At 45.2% G+C, this 15,251-nt stretch overlaps 1 protein-coding gene across 20 annotated transcripts in view; it reads right to left on the bottom strand.

The window, feature by feature from the left end:
- Paqr8 (progestin and adipoQ receptor family member 8) overlaps window positions 1–15,251 on the bottom strand; it is a 48,811-nt gene that overhangs the window by 16,974 nt on the left and 16,586 nt on the right. For 2 of the 20 annotated variants that reach the window (XM_016009952.3, XM_016009957.3), the window contains exons 2-4: window positions 14,312–14,381; window positions 10,408–10,458; window positions 9,896–9,982 (exon numbers count right to left, since the gene is read on the bottom strand). The exons of 2 other annotated variants lie outside the window; for them this stretch is intronic. The gene's annotated coding sequence lies outside the window, so the exon portion shown is untranslated. Of the gene's footprint in view, window positions 1–1,054; window positions 4,107–9,895; window positions 9,983–10,032; window positions 10,170–10,407; window positions 10,459–10,774; window positions 11,464–14,189; window positions 14,382–15,251 lie in introns of those variants that run through there. 16 more of the 20 variants (XM_016009953.3, XM_042266356.2, XM_016009955.3 and 13 more) reach the window with 14 other exon arrangements.

Below are 15,251 nucleotides of genomic sequence, written 5' to 3'. Positions count from 1 at the left end.
CATGCATGTCTATGTACCACATGTGTGTCTGAGTGCCCCTGGAGACCAGAAAGGGTGTTGGATCTCCTGGAACCAGAGTTAGAGATAGTTGTAAACTGTCATATGAGTGCTAGGAATTTGGAAGAGCAGCCAGTGCTGTTAGCCACTGAGCCATGTTTCTGACTCCTAAACTTTAAGGCTTGGTTTTGTTTATCTAGTTTAGACGGCTGAAAAATACCCAGAATACATTTACTTTTCAGTAAGGACAAAATGATGAGTTTCCAATTGGTGATCATTGTAATCCCCTGAAAACAGTTAAAATACGTGTCCCTGAGGAAAATCCAACTGGCTCTCTCCTACTGCAACTCACACTTCGCTTGTGTGATCCTGGAGATATGAACGATTTCTCCACACCTGCAAACATCAAACTCTCCCAGACTGAGATCATGATCCACAGAGATTTCTCAGTAGTGATTCTAGGGCCCGAGGGACCAGAAGAGGGCGTCAGATTATCCCGAAACAGGAGTGTACAGGTAATTGTGAGTGACCATGTGAGTACTGGAAATTGAACCCCAGGTCCTCTGGGAAAAAAACTGCAAGGTGTTCTTAAGAAGTAAGCCATCTCTCCAGACCCATTTTGGCTAGATTTGCAAAGCTAATACACTGAGACAATCCAACCTGAAGGTGCTGGTAGAAAATACATCCACATAAAAACATATGTATGAGAATGCCATAATGAAGCCTATTATTATGTATAATTAATACATGTTAATAACGAAAGCAAAGAACAACCACTGAAATATGCTACTCATATTCCATGCATTCCAAAAAGCCTCTCCCAGATCAACAAAGAGGACAATTGAATAGATGCTCCATATTTGGGAAACTCACATAGCGTGGTATGAAAGACATTTTAACTGGTAACCACCAAGACACCCTCCAAAGCAATGGTGTTCCTTCTCCCATTCCAAAGATCCCACAAAATCCTACCACAAACTTGGACATGCCGCTTCCGAGAGATGAACCTGGATGAGAAATGAGAAGTTCCAGCTGCTAGTTCGACTCCACTACTAACCATGAAAACTTGCGGCAAGTCATTCATCCTCACCGTGTTGTGGGGTCCCTGTCCCTAAAACAAGAGTATAGTCTGTAGGAGCTCAGCTACAGGGTGGTTTTAGAATTCACCTGGGCTACATTTGGCTCACACTGAAATCATCAACAAAGAGATTCTATGACATCATCCCATGCCATTATGTGCAGGACGCACAGATGGCAGGCAGGTGGCCCTGCTGGTTGTTGGGCAAAGAACAGAAGAGCAAATACTCTCAGTAGAGGTCAAAAGAAATGCTTCCAGAATCCCAGGGACACCCTTGCACATCACGGCATAACCACAGGGGTGGAGAAGAAACTGCAGCTAAAGGAACAGCCTGGACTCAATTAGAACCAGAGCCTTGCCTGGAGAAGCCTTGGAAACTGAGAGAGTGCAGGCTGCAGACTCAGAGGCTTCCAGAACCTCCAGCCACCCATCAAGCAAGAGACTGCTGGGCCCTCCCAGATCTTTGTAACTTCTGCCAAGAATCGTATCGTTGTTTATAATGTCATATTTTAAGGCTTAGCGTTGTTACCAACCAAATACTATTATTAGCAGAGGTAATTTTAGCTTGGATTCACCAACAGTCAATGCATGTTTCCCTTATATTCGGGAAAAACCCAAGGAATAGTTTCTTGACATCCCCAAATGGAAGACTAGACTGAATAAATTATAAATCTATACAATATTTATTACATCTCTTTTCTAGAAATATGCACACAGTAGAACTGTATGACCCCGTTTACCTCGGAGTGTGCCTGTACTTTGAACAGTGGCACAGACTCAAAGGGTACTGGCAAGTAAATCATTAAAATAAATCATTAAAATACAAACAAACAAACACCTACTCCTTGGATGGACATGCAAGGGAAGAAGTGGTCTAACTTCTTCCAAGACACCAAGGAGTCTTTTTAGCTTTGCGTTTGATTTCTGTCTGGAGGAACTGCCCTGAGCAGCCCTGTGCTCTGAGGCCTCACCTGGGGTGGGTGCTAAGGTTTGGTTGTGATTGTTTGCAGGTGCTGTTCAAAATTTTATTTTATTATTGTTATTGTTGTTGTTATTATTATTTGGAGATGAATTTGAGCTCTGTAACTTATACCTGGAATGTTAGAAAATTGGTAAATTGGTGCAGCTAGTGTTGACTGAGCTAATGGGATGGTTGGTCTTCTCTTCAAATACTTTTCATATTAAACGAAACAAAGCAAAGACATAAAAAGCACCGCCCCAACCCACACGCGCACATGAGCAAAAGAAGCTACACGGGTCTGATAGGCATGCTTGCCGTCTTCTAGGCTCAGTGGTCTCAGAGCCTGCCTATGTGACTCTATAGGTAATATGCGAGAGAGCAAATGAAAAGGAGGAACGTAGTTTGCCCCCCACCCCGCCCCCGGGAGAGGAGCACGGTGTAATTCCTCAGGGTGCCCTTTCTCCCCAAGGAAGCCCTCGAGCTAGAACTCCTGACCGCGCTTGCCCTTACATGCTTTGCCACCACATGCCAGCTAGTGTCACTCGAGCAGGCGCTGGCCTCAAAAAGCATCACTGTACACACAGAACGCATCTACCCCGGGCAGCCGGCAGTATCCGCAGTATCCTTATCACCAGGAGGGAGAAATTCGGGGGAGCTGGGAACAATTCGGGAGAACACACTGAAGAGTCTGCGACCGATCAGCTAGCTACTCAGTTGGCTGGGTGAGGAGGCTCATCTGTTCTTTGTAGACTTCTTGTTTGGGTCCGGGCAGGCTCTGCTGTCTGAAACACCTGCTAATTAAAGGCTGGGGACAAGGAGTCTCCATAGACGTCCCTCTCGAGCATAGCTGTTGGCTTCGCTTGGGTGTGGTTTGGCTCCGATCCTGCTGCCTCTCAGCCGGTTCCAGCTCCTGGCAGGCAGGCAGCTTCCACGGATCTGCAAGACTGCTGGGACTGGGGCCAGCCCAGGTGAACTGCTCATCTCCACTGACAGGGGTCCCTCTCGGAAATGCCCTTGCTTTCTTCCCGTGGAGTCGTGGAGTCGGAACACCACACAGACGCCTCTCTTCCCTAGCCACCCCACGGTTTGCATCAACCCTTCTGCAGTTGATGGGGTGCGCTCTTCACGGGGTCCCCGGTTCTGACCTTTTTATTGGCTATAAATTCAAGCACATCATTTGATTATCAGTTTCTCCTTAGATAAGTAGGCTTTAGTTCAATTCCGAATCATCAGGAAGCCTCTTCCGGTCATTTTGACTGGTCTCCCTCCTGAAATGCTGGTTTCCCTGTTTCACATGCCGTGACCTGAAGCACAGGTTATTTCACTACTGTAGTACAGAGAACTTTGTCCCTATAGCCCAAGATCTTTCGAGACTGTAACAACTCGGACTTTTCCCTCCTTTCTCCTGTCTGTAAACTGGCAGGGTAAAGGGACTCCAGGATGCATCAGTAGATAACAACTATTCAGAGACAAAATGAAATAAGGCATCCTTCGCCTGCTTCTAAAGGTACAGTCGACGCAGGGGGCACACGCCTATAATGCCAGCACTTGGGAAGCTGAGCGGGAAGACTGCTGCTGTGAGTTCAAGACCAGCCTGGCCTGTCATAGTGAATTAGAGAGTAGCCTGTGCTACACAGCAAGATGGGGGAGGGGACAACTGAAAATAACGGTGGCTGGCAAGATGGCTTGGTGGGTAAAGGCACTTGCTGCCAAGTCTGATGACCTAAGTTCAGTTCCCGGGACCCACGCGGTGAAAGGGCCCAAACCAGCTGTCAGGAGTTGTCCCTTCACTGTCACGTGTGCTCTGTGACACAGTCCCGCTTACATCCACGCAAAAACAGTGGAACTTTAGGTAACGAAATTGCGGTGCATTTGGCAAAAGGAAAACAGTGTTTGTATTGGACACTGGAATCTGTGTGTCGCTCATCTGCATGGTAGATATATCCAGAACAACATTCAAATTGCCGACTGGATTTCAAACCACCAGCTCGCTTCTAGTCTTTCATCTCTTATTACTGGTAATTTCATGTCCCAAGAATGCCTAATAAAGATGCAGGGAGTGGAGAGCTAGACAGAAGAAAAAAAAAAAAAAAAGCCAACGACACTGGAGAAGAGTCAGAGACCTAATTTCTTATTCTTGGTGCATAAAGAAAGCCAGAACAGCCTGTCCTGGTTCCCTGAGCAAAGCCAGACACTGCCAATGTCACTGGACCCCACGGTGCCTGGCAAAAGCTGTGTCCTGCTTAACCTCAGGCCCAGAACCTCCCTGTGATGTCTAGAGCTGCCCCGGGCGGAACTGACTCCATCTGCCCCGACCTTAGGCATTTCAGGTTCCCGTACCATAATACCGCAAACCAAGGGGTTTTTACAACAGCCAACCTGCTGTGGAGGTTTGAAGGCCAAGAACAAGGCCCTAGCAAGCCCACTGCCTGTGCAGACTTGCTCTGACTCGCAGACAGCCCTCTTCTAGCTGGACCCCCGGAAGGCACAAGGACCACCAGGCTTCCAGTGTATCTTAAGGTCATTGAAGCCGTTCACCTCCTAACACCCGCCCACTGGGATGAGGATTTGAACATATGGATTGGGGGGGGGGGCACATTCCCTCTACAACACCATCTTAGCATCACACTGTAACTTGAGGGGTGTTTTTCTTTACTTGGGATTGTGAGCATCACTGAGATGCATAAGAGAGTTGCTCAAACGTTTAAATTTTTAATTAATTAATTAACCAAATTTACTATGGTATTGGAGATTGAGCCTAAGGCTCAATCTTGATAGGCAAGCACCCTATCACACACACACACACACACACACACACACACACACACACATACACACACACACACACACACACACACACACACACACACACCCCTTCCTCTTAGTTCATGGCACTTGACTGTGAGAATAATTGAGACACAGAGCACTTAAGCTTTAAAGCAAACCGGCAATAGCGCACAGACAAACCCCATGCTTTCAACTCTCCCGTCCCAAGAGGCCAACAACTGACTGGGTGGCAATAAAAGAAAAACCATCACCCACAAAAGAACAGGAAGATCTAGAGGGCAAGAGGGTGGCCTCTGAGCTGATTCTGGGTGAAGAATCCTGGGAGTTACCCAGAAGCACTACCTAGACCTTCACCTCCCAGGTTATTCTATGAGAGCCCTCTTAAAGGTACCTCTGAAGTCAGTCTTCCATCTCCCGTAACCATTAGTAGTAGTCCATAGAGATGTCTTCCATAACTATTAGTAGTAGTCCATAGTGGCATTTTCCAAAACCATTAGTAGTAACCCATAGTGGTGTTTTCCATAACCCTTAGTAGTAATTCATAATCAATAGTTATTTGAAATTGTTATAAGTCATTAGTTATTCAACAGAGGGGCTTCCAGTTGAAAAATCAGCCCGCTCAGTTCAGATCCCTAAGAACTGCCACACGGGGACAGCTCTCCTCTCCGGTATACTAATCACCCACTGGCTGCCCTGCACTGTCTGCAGAGGTCTGATGACTTCTCACTCAGAGTTACCTCAGCTCTGAGATACTAGGTTATAATCCCTTCTGATTACAGGGGTCCCAACTTCTACTTGTGTCTGAGTCTGTACAACTTGGGTTCCTTATAGCCTCCTGTCCTCTTTCTTCTCTTAGTCCAACCGCATGATTTGAGCCTGTGGCACCCCAACACAAATGTGACCCAGGGCCAGCCATTTCACTTCATCCCTAGCCAGCACATCCCTGCCTCCATTCCTCCTCCATTACCCTTGGCTTAGTCTGCCTGCCCGCTCACCCCCAATTACACATACTTTTCCTTTTTTCTTCTCATCTGGTGTGCTGTGGGAAGCCCTAACATGTTGTGAGACCATTATGGCTTCAGCCTTCTTAACCATCACTTCTGTCCATCACACCTAGCTGTCCTCACCACCACCACCACCACCACCACAAGCAAACTTCCCCTGGCATACCTAATTTTGTTATTGGCATGGCGAATTTCTTATAGACCCTTGAAGTCTAGACTGACATCTCTCTCCAGGTTTGGTGGTGCAGGTCTATAATCCCAGCTACTCAGGAGGCAGAGGCAGAAGAGAGGAAGTTCAAAGCTGACTATGCCAGGTGTGGACTCAAGGGCAGCCTGTGTACCCCAGTGAGATCCTATCTCAAAAAAAAAAAGACATCAAGGTCTATATAGAGCTCGTGGCAGGGCTGTGTAAAAAAGAAAGAACCAGTCTCCTCTCTTTGCCTCCCAATTCCCTTAAAAGCTCCCAGTCACTAAAACTTAAAAATGTTCAGCATACACAAAAACCTGTCCTTTCTGACGAGATAAAGCATGTTCTGGGTAGAATAGCTGTAGAGAAAACATGTTTGTTTCACTTCTACAGACGCATATCTTGCCCCAACGACACCAGCGGTGGCTGTTTCCTAACTGTTCTTGGCCTCAGTTATCTTATTTGGTTGGCCAAAATTCAACTCAAAAAAACAATCTACTCCAAAGCCTCTGGTAACTCTCATTTGCCAACTGAAGCTCACATTCCTGAGCCTGGCAGTCAGAGCATTCCATGACCTGGCCCTGGTCCTCATCTGTGGGAATCATGTTCTCTTGAAGGCATGCAGGACAAAGGAGAACAAAACACCAGAGATCTATCTATCTATCTATCTATCTATCTATCTATCTATCTATCTGTCTGTCTGTCTGTCTGTCTGTCTGTCTGTCTGTCTGTCTGTCTGTCTGTCTGTCATCTATCTATCTATCATCTATCTATCTATCATCTATCTATCTATCTATCAATCATCTATCTATCATCTATCTATCTATCATCTATCTATCTATCTATCTATCTATCTATCTATCTATCTATCTATCTATCATTTCTATCTCTGTATCTGTCTGTGTCTGTCTGTCTCTCTTTCTCGTGTGTGTGTGTGTGTGTGTGTGTGTGTGGTTTATGTGTTTGACACAAGGTCTCCATCACATCCCAGGATAGCCTGGAACTCACTAAGTAGCCCAAGTCGTGCTTGAACTTTGAACTCATGGCTGTCCTCCTGCTGCAGCATGCTGGCCTCCATGGGACATGGGATATCCTTTGCTGTTCCTTATGCACTGTAACTTTCTCTTGGTTGAACTTCTGATTCTCCTGTCTCTAGATCCCATGTACTGTGATTCTAGGTATGGGCCACTTATGTCCATATTCTTCACTTTAAAATCATTAAATAATTTAAGTGTACAGAAATGTAGACAGTAAACAGGAGTTTGCCAAATCTTCGTATGTTGTACTTATTTCGGATTTTAAATAAATGCACATGGTGTGTGCAACTTTCTATTGGTTGATCTCCCTGTCTGTATGATAGACACAGTTGAAACCTTTTTTTTCTCCCCAGCAACAGTTACTATGTACTGAATTAGGCTGTTGACCCCACCACTCTTTTCAATTGAAGACATTATGAAATTATGAATAGGCATCAACATGGAATATTATAAAAACATCATGAAATTACATACCCACAAATAATATAGCCTTTGTACATTTTTAACCTTTATGCTATTTTCAACATTTTATAGCCTACTTTCTGTCATTTAATATGCTATTTTATTTTTTCCCACATTAATCATTTTGTAATCTCTGATTTATTTCCCCATATGACCATTTCTCATTGGCTAAATATACCACAATTCCTTTGATTCTATTTATTCCTCTTGTGAATAAATAGATTGTTTCTAGGTATTCATTTTGACAAACAAACCTGAGTGCTCATGTCTTTTTGAGTAGCTGCTCAAAGGGGGCTTCCTTTGTGGCGTCTTCACCCAAGCTGATCTCTTTACCTGGAATGACTCTCTCTGTCTATGAATTTCATCATCTCTGCAGGTACTCTCAGCTCACCGTGTTCTCCAAAGCACTAAGTCACAGCAACACCTTCCTCCATCCATCCTCAGCAAACAAGCAAACCATCTGCATTTCTGTTAGTCAGATGGAGCATTCAAACACAATCTTGTCCTGTACCGACCTGGAAGTTTCTCTTACGTCCCCATCAAGCCATACTTCCTTAGAGATAAATATTGTGTTGCATGGGATTCCATTGCTTTTCCTCTCTAGTGAGAACACTGAGTAGACATCAATGAGTGTCTGTAGAATTCACTAGGGCCTTTCTCTTTTTGCTACAAGTACTGCTTCCCCACTTAATGATACAGAATCATTAGAGTCAGGAGCTGCTGCGTTTCCACGTGTTGTCATTTGAACCTGGAGGTAAGAAGCTTGGCTCTGTCACCAACACTGTTTGCTGCTAGAAACCAGAGTCACTCAGAGTCTCTGGGCTCCATTACCGGGAGTAGGTGACTGTACACAGCTGGATGTGCAAAGAGATGAAGAAATACCCCTTTTCTTTTCTTTTATTTTTTTTTTTTTTTTTTTTTTTGGTTTTTCGAGACAGGGTTTCTCTGTGTAGCTTTGCGCCTTTCCTGGAGCTCACTTGGTAGCCCAGGCTGGCCTCGAACTCACAGAGATCCGCCTGGCTCTGCCTCCCGAGTGCTGGGATTAAAGGCGTGCGCAATGGTTTGAAAGGAAACGCTCCCCAAAGGGAGTGGCACTTTTAGGAGGTGTGGCTTTGTTGGAGGAGGTGTGGCCTTGTTAGAGGAAGTTGTGTCACTGTGGGGGTAGGGTTTGAGATCTCCTTTGCTCAAACTACACTCAGTGTGGTAGACAGTTCACTTTCTGTTGCCTGTGTATCAAGATCTAGAACTCTCAGCTCCTTCTCTAGTACCATGTCTGCCTGTGTTCTACCATGTCCCACCATGATGATAATGGACTAAACCTCTGAAACTGTAAGCCACCCTAATTAGTTAAACGTTTTTTGCCGCGGTCATGGTGTCTCTTCTCGGCAACAGAAACCCTAACTAAGACAAGAAAGCTGATGGAAAAGCACATACCAAGAATGTTATCAGAATTTTATCTGAGGATAGGGGTGTTGGTCAGTGTAAAGCATGCCCTTGGTGTGCACAAGGTCTCAGGTTTGATCCCCTGTATAAGAAGGGGGAGGCTAGAAGGACAGGAAGGAAGGGAGGAAAGAAGGAAGGACAAGAATGAAGGTAGAGGGAGGAAGTGAGGGAAAAAGTAAGGAAGGAAGGGAGTAAGAAAGAAGGAAGGAAGGGAGGTAGAGGAAGGAAAAGAGGAAGAAAAGAAAGAAGGAAAGTATGGACAGAAGGAAGGAAGGGAGGAAGGAAGGGAAGGAGGGAAGGAGGGAGGGAGGGAGGAAGGAAGGAAGGAAGGAAGGAAGGAAGGAAGGAAGGAAGGAAGGAAGGAAGGAAGGAAGGAAAGAAGGAAGGAAGGAGAGAGAGAGAGAGGAAGAGAGGGAAGAATTTTGTTCATAAATTAAAGGAAATCACACATTAGGCAGATTGGTTACCAAACACTGGAGCAGAAGGCCATTTTCAAGGTTGGTGGTATGTTTGCTTGTTTGTTTTTCAGGCAATCCGTAATGATTGCTGCCGTGTAGAAAGGACCCAGCAGAAGAAGCTGTTCCTACCCCCACCCCAGCCCTGCAGTGTAGTCTCAGAACCCTTGACTAGGGGACAGGACTGTGGGAGGGGCAGAGTCACTGGCCACCCATATGTGCTAATCGCCCTCTCATGTTCAGTAGTGTGTGTGTGTGTGTGTGTGTGTGTGTGTGTGTGTATGCACGTGCGCACGCGCGTGCTGGGGCATCCTCCTGATTGCAGAGCAGAGATTCATGCTCAGCATCCACTTTTCCTATTACATCTAGAAAAATGGCATAACAAAATGACACGTGGGAATCAGTTCAGACTCCAAACTACCAATTTCTTCCACATTTTATCATTAGGTGCGAAGTATTGGCTTAAACGATGATAAGTTGATACCTGTTTATTCTGGCCTCCTCAGTTCATAGTAAGACATGTCCAGGTCACAGACTTTTCTAGGCGGCTCACCATTCCATGCCATATGATCTATTCGGTAAAGAGTAACTGAAATAAGCATATCTGAGCTCCTTCCTTACTTGGGAGTTGACAAGAAGGTCAGCTGGAGCTTTGCAAATCCCAGGCTTATAAGGGGCTTAAAATTCATACTGGAAATGAATGTTTTCTCAGCTCCCAGGAAGCCAAGACTCCTCAGGCTAAATAACAACCTGCAAAGCTAAGATTTAAGAAAACAAGAGAAAAGAAAATCACACCTCTGGTTTTTGCTCCTAGGCTACAGTTTGACTTAAGAAAGGGTCACGTATAAGAACAAGCACCTATCATGACCGTAACCTAACCTTCGGTCTCAGGTGACTGTCTCATTAAAGCCAGGGCAGGTGCCACCTGAGCGTCTGGATTGTCTTTCTAATCAGGTTGAAATAAATCCACCCCCAGCTTCAACATCAGCTGCCTACCTGTGACACTGTTGGATCACTGTCTGGGCTTTGCCGCGGCACCCATGGGTCCTGGAAGATTTAGACATAGATTACTACGGCTGCCAGGAGATAAACAAGTCCTTCCTGGCTGTGCTCAAAACTCCCGTTCTCAAGGTGCTACGCAGCAGCCACCCTCTGGATTTCAAGCTGTCTGACGCTCCACCTGGCACCCTGCTCCACTCCTTTGTTTCAGCTCGGATTTGTTTCTTGTAGCTTCATGTATTACTTTCTTTCAACTACACAAAATGTATCACCTTAACCTCTTCTCTCCCCCACCTTCAATTACACAAAATGTATCACCCTAACCCCACCTCCCCCACCCCCACCCCTCTCTCTCCTTCCGTACAGTCTCATTATTTCGTCCAGACTGGCCTCAAACTTGTCATCCTCCTGCACAAGCTAATAAGCCGTAGGCCCACAGCTGTGCACCAATGTTTTCAGCATCCCACCTTCTCCCTTCTTGGGGTGCAGTTAAGCACATTCATGTTGCATAAACCCATCTGCACAACTCTTTCTCGCCTGCAAGACGAAACCCCAATATCCATTGAACAATTCCCCGTTCCCCCTTCTCCCTGGGCCCTGGCACTCATTTTTGGTCTTATGGGTTATTCCTGGAACGGCATTCTCATGGAATCATAATCTTTTCGTAGCTGGCATGTCACTTGGCACAGCGTTCCCTAGTTTTGCCCATGTTTGTAGTATGTTTCGACAGTTTTCTTCTTGGAGGGTCAACATTTCAATGTGTGCACACATCACCCTTTGTCTGTCTTCTGCTCATCTGTCAGTAGACAGTCCCACCTTTGGGTTACTGTGAGCCATGTACACACGGATGTGGTATACACATACCTCCTCAGTACCCTGCTCTCTGTCCTTTATTGTTTTTTTAAAGAATTTTATTTATTTATTATGTATACAGTGATCTGGCTACATGTATGCCTGCATGACATAAGAGGGCACCAGATCTCATTACAGATGGTTGTGAGCCACCATGTGATTGCTGGGAATTGAACTCAGGACCTCTGGAAGAGCAGCCAGTGCTCTTAACCTCTGAGAGATCTCTCCAGTGCCCTCTCTATCCTTTAAAACATACACAACCTGAAGTGGGATTTCTGGATCATAGTAATTTCATTTTTAATATTTTGAGAAGCCACCAATAAATACCATCCTCAATGCAGCTGCAACTTTTTTTGTCCCACCAGAATATTCCAATTTCTGCATAGCCTCAATATGTTTATTTTCTGTTTTTCTTTTTTTTAAAAAAGTTATTTTATGTGTATCAGTTCATCCCCACCCCCGTATGCAATGCCTGTGCAGGTCAGAACAGAGCATGAGATTCCCTGGATACCAGAGTTACAAATGATTGTGAGTGGCCATGTAGGCTCTAGTAATTGAACCTGAAGAGTAGCCCTGAGCACTCAGATTGACCACTGAGCAATCTCTCCAGCCCTATTTTCTATTTTTCTTAAATAGCAGCCATCTGAATGGATGTGAGGTATATTATTTTTTGTTTGTTATGTTTATTGTCTGTTCTTCCCAGTCTCTCTGCCTGCCCAGACTACAGGTTCCATCAGCAAAGCGATCCATGTCCACTGTTCTGTCCACTGTTCCATCCTTGCCTAGAACAGTACTGAGTATACAGTAAGTGCTCAGTGACTAGTCACTGTACGAATGAGTACAGAAAAGATGGGCCTGGTAGAGCAAGCCTGTAATCCAGCTTGTTCAGGAGTCTGAGGCAGGAGGATTGCAAGCTCCATTGTGAGCTCAAGTCTAACTGCACAACTTAGCAAACTATGCCTCAAAATAAAAAGCAAGAAATTGGCTGGAGGGATACTCATCAGTATCGCCTGAGACTGGCATACACAAGGCCTCCATTCAGTCCCAGCACAAAAATCAAACCAAACTAAGAATGAGCCAAATGGGAAAGAGAAAGACATGCAAAAGTGGGCTATTCTTTTTCTGGTTTGTATGCCTGATCTCATTATTGCTTTTCTCATGGCATACTTAGGTTTATGTTTATCTATTACCTTTATTGATGACATTTAGGACTTTGGAAAGAAATTCTCTCTTTAATATACTTGATGAATTTTGAATATATTCCATTATCCTAGTCGTTATAATTCATGAATCCAAAGCTCATGGAATTTGGAGTTGTGGGGACCTCACAAGAAGCTTGCAGGAAAACCAAAGAGAGTCCGTGATACTTAGAACACTTAGCTATCATCCACTGCTGCCCACTTGGTATCTCTGCTGATAACCAAAGATATTTCAAACTGAACATTCCCCAAAGACAGTCAAGCTTCCCTAACCTACTTCTGTCCCATGTTCCTTATTAATTAATTTACTTATTTATTTAGAGACGGAGTCTCAAGTAACTGAGGGCGCCTCAAAATTCCCGCACAGCTGTGAAGGTCTTGAACTTCTGATCCGTCTACCTCCACCTCCCACAGGCACACACTATCACATCTAGTTTTTCTGTACTCCTGCCAGAAACAGGGGATGCCTTTCCCCCTCTTCCTCACTCGGCACCTTTCTCTATCCACCTGCAAATAAATTTTCCTTACGACTCACGTACCTTAAATACTCAGTCTACGCTAGGCACTGTTTTAGGTCCATTGCGTACATGACCGCTTTCTTCCTTTTAACTATATGGACTAGAGTCTACTAATTTTTAGCTGTGATCCAGATAAGAGAACAAGTTAAGTCCCTTATCCAAAGTCACTCAGGGAGGAGGGAGCAGAGCCAGGAATTATCTGGCTTCGGAGCTTGCCTAGGTTTCCATGCTGTTCGGATAGACATGCTTTCGGTTTCAACCTTCTTTACTGGAAATCACTACAAATGTCTAAGACTACTTCCTTCAATTGATACGAGAATGGGATTCTAACAATTCAGACCTGTCTACATCCTCCATCTCTATGCAAACCTTGGCTAATGCAGGTGTCCATAGCCAGGGGCAGACGGAATCTACAGTCTTTGCTGGGATGTTGGGCTGAAACAGAAGTCCTAGCAGCACTTGATTATCGTGCATTTTGATGTTTTTGTTTTTGTTTTTTGTTGTTGTTGTTGTTGTTCAAGTAGGATATGTCAGTAAAATTTGAATTAAAGGCTGTACTAAACCAAATATGCTGTAGTAGACACCTTCATTAATATCGAGGCACATCTATTACAAACACCAAATTTTCTTCTTTGGAGGATGTATTGATCTTGGAAGCAAAGGAGGCTGGGAGGCAGACAGCCCAAGCCCAGCTCCTGTCACATTAAATGAAGCATGTGCTTAAAAATGCTCCACAGCCCTGCTGGCTCCAGCAGTCCCATCTCGAAACTGAGAAGGATAATAAAGGCTCACAAGTTGGGGGTTTCTGATATCTGCAGATATCAAGATCACCGCAGGGCTAGCAAGTATCACTTCTTGGTTTCAAGCTTATTCTGTATATAATAACCCCATTACACCCGTTGGCCATCAGAGGAACATTCAGACGTGATACCTTTTAGTCAACTGTCCTGGCTCGTGACTGTAATCCTAGCCCCCATCAGGCTGAGGCAGGAGGACAGACAGCAAGTTTAAAGCCAGCCTGAGCTCCGTAGTGCGATCCTGTCTCAAGCAAAGCAAAGCAAAACACAGCTAAACAAAGATCCAGTTTAAATCTAAAAGGGCACACTATCCAGGCCCCAAGTTCCCTTTAGCAAACAAAGGAAACAGCACCGACCCAAGCTGTTTGGCAAGTGCGAACCGGGGCTAGGGACAGACCAGCACTCAGTGTTACCGGGAGATTCAAGGTCAACACTTGCGGCTTCATTTCCATCACCAGGCGGGCGGGCGGGCGGCGCTGCCTTTCACAAAGGCTTGTCCTATATTCTGAAGAGTTGTATTAATTCCCCAGCTCACCATTTCAGCCTCATGCAGAGTCCAGTTACTTTCAACACTCCCAAATGGTGTTTGGCCTTTTGCCTTCTTCCTTTAGATGACATCCAAAGAGACACCGAAAATAAAGAAAAAAAAAAAAAACACAGCTAGCTTGAAGTGATTTCAGCTAAAGACTTTTAGCTAAGCATTACTACACAGAAATTACCCTTAGTGGAGCAGGGAGTGTCCTCTAAATCCTACCTGGTTTTAAAAACATCCCTTAAAATATTTGGCCAAAGGAGTGTTGTCTGACCTAGATGGGTTTTTGCCTTCTCCCTTCTCCATCCCCAGTACACAGTTGACACTTTTCAAATGACAAGGGATCTCTGTGGGTCCTCGCAGCCACAGCAGAGGATCCTCAAAGTGGCTGAGTTTGACTCTGCCTTGGGAAAAAAAAAAGCCAACAAAAGCAAACCACAGCAGCAAAAGCAAATCTCCAGCATCCAGAAGACAGCCTGGCACGCTCTGTCCAGTCTTCCTAGGAACAGCCAGGCCTCGTGAGGCAGGGCCTGCAAGCTCCCGCCTACATAGCTTATCAGCCGGAAATGCTTTCCAGTGAGCAGACATACCTACACCGTTTCTATTGCCCAATGGGTGGCATGAACCAGGCACACAGCAAACAGCTTCTGTCAAGGAAGTCTAGGATTCTTTCTTTTCTTTTCTCCCCGCCTCCCGACTTTGGTGTTTTGGAGACAGGGTTTCTCTGTGTAGCCTTGACTGTCCTGGAACTCAGAGATCTGTCTGCCTCTCCCTCCTCCAGAGTGACGGGATCAAAGGTGGGTGCCACCACGGCCCAGCTAAATCCCGTTTTCTTAACACTTTACAGTTTCTTCAAAAGCGAAGAGAACTGTGCCAGCCCTGAAGGAGTTAGCAGTAACTGGGCACTAGATTTTTTTGTTTTCTCTTCTCATGAGACCCCAGT

This window comes from Peromyscus maniculatus, chromosome 21 (genome assembly GCF_049852395.1).
Source record: "Peromyscus maniculatus bairdii isolate BWxNUB_F1_BW_parent chromosome 21, HU_Pman_BW_mat_3.1, whole genome shotgun sequence".
Lineage (NCBI taxonomy): Eukaryota > Metazoa > Chordata > Mammalia > Rodentia > Cricetidae > Peromyscus > Peromyscus maniculatus.
This window is presented reverse-complemented; position numbering and strand designations above follow the sequence as displayed.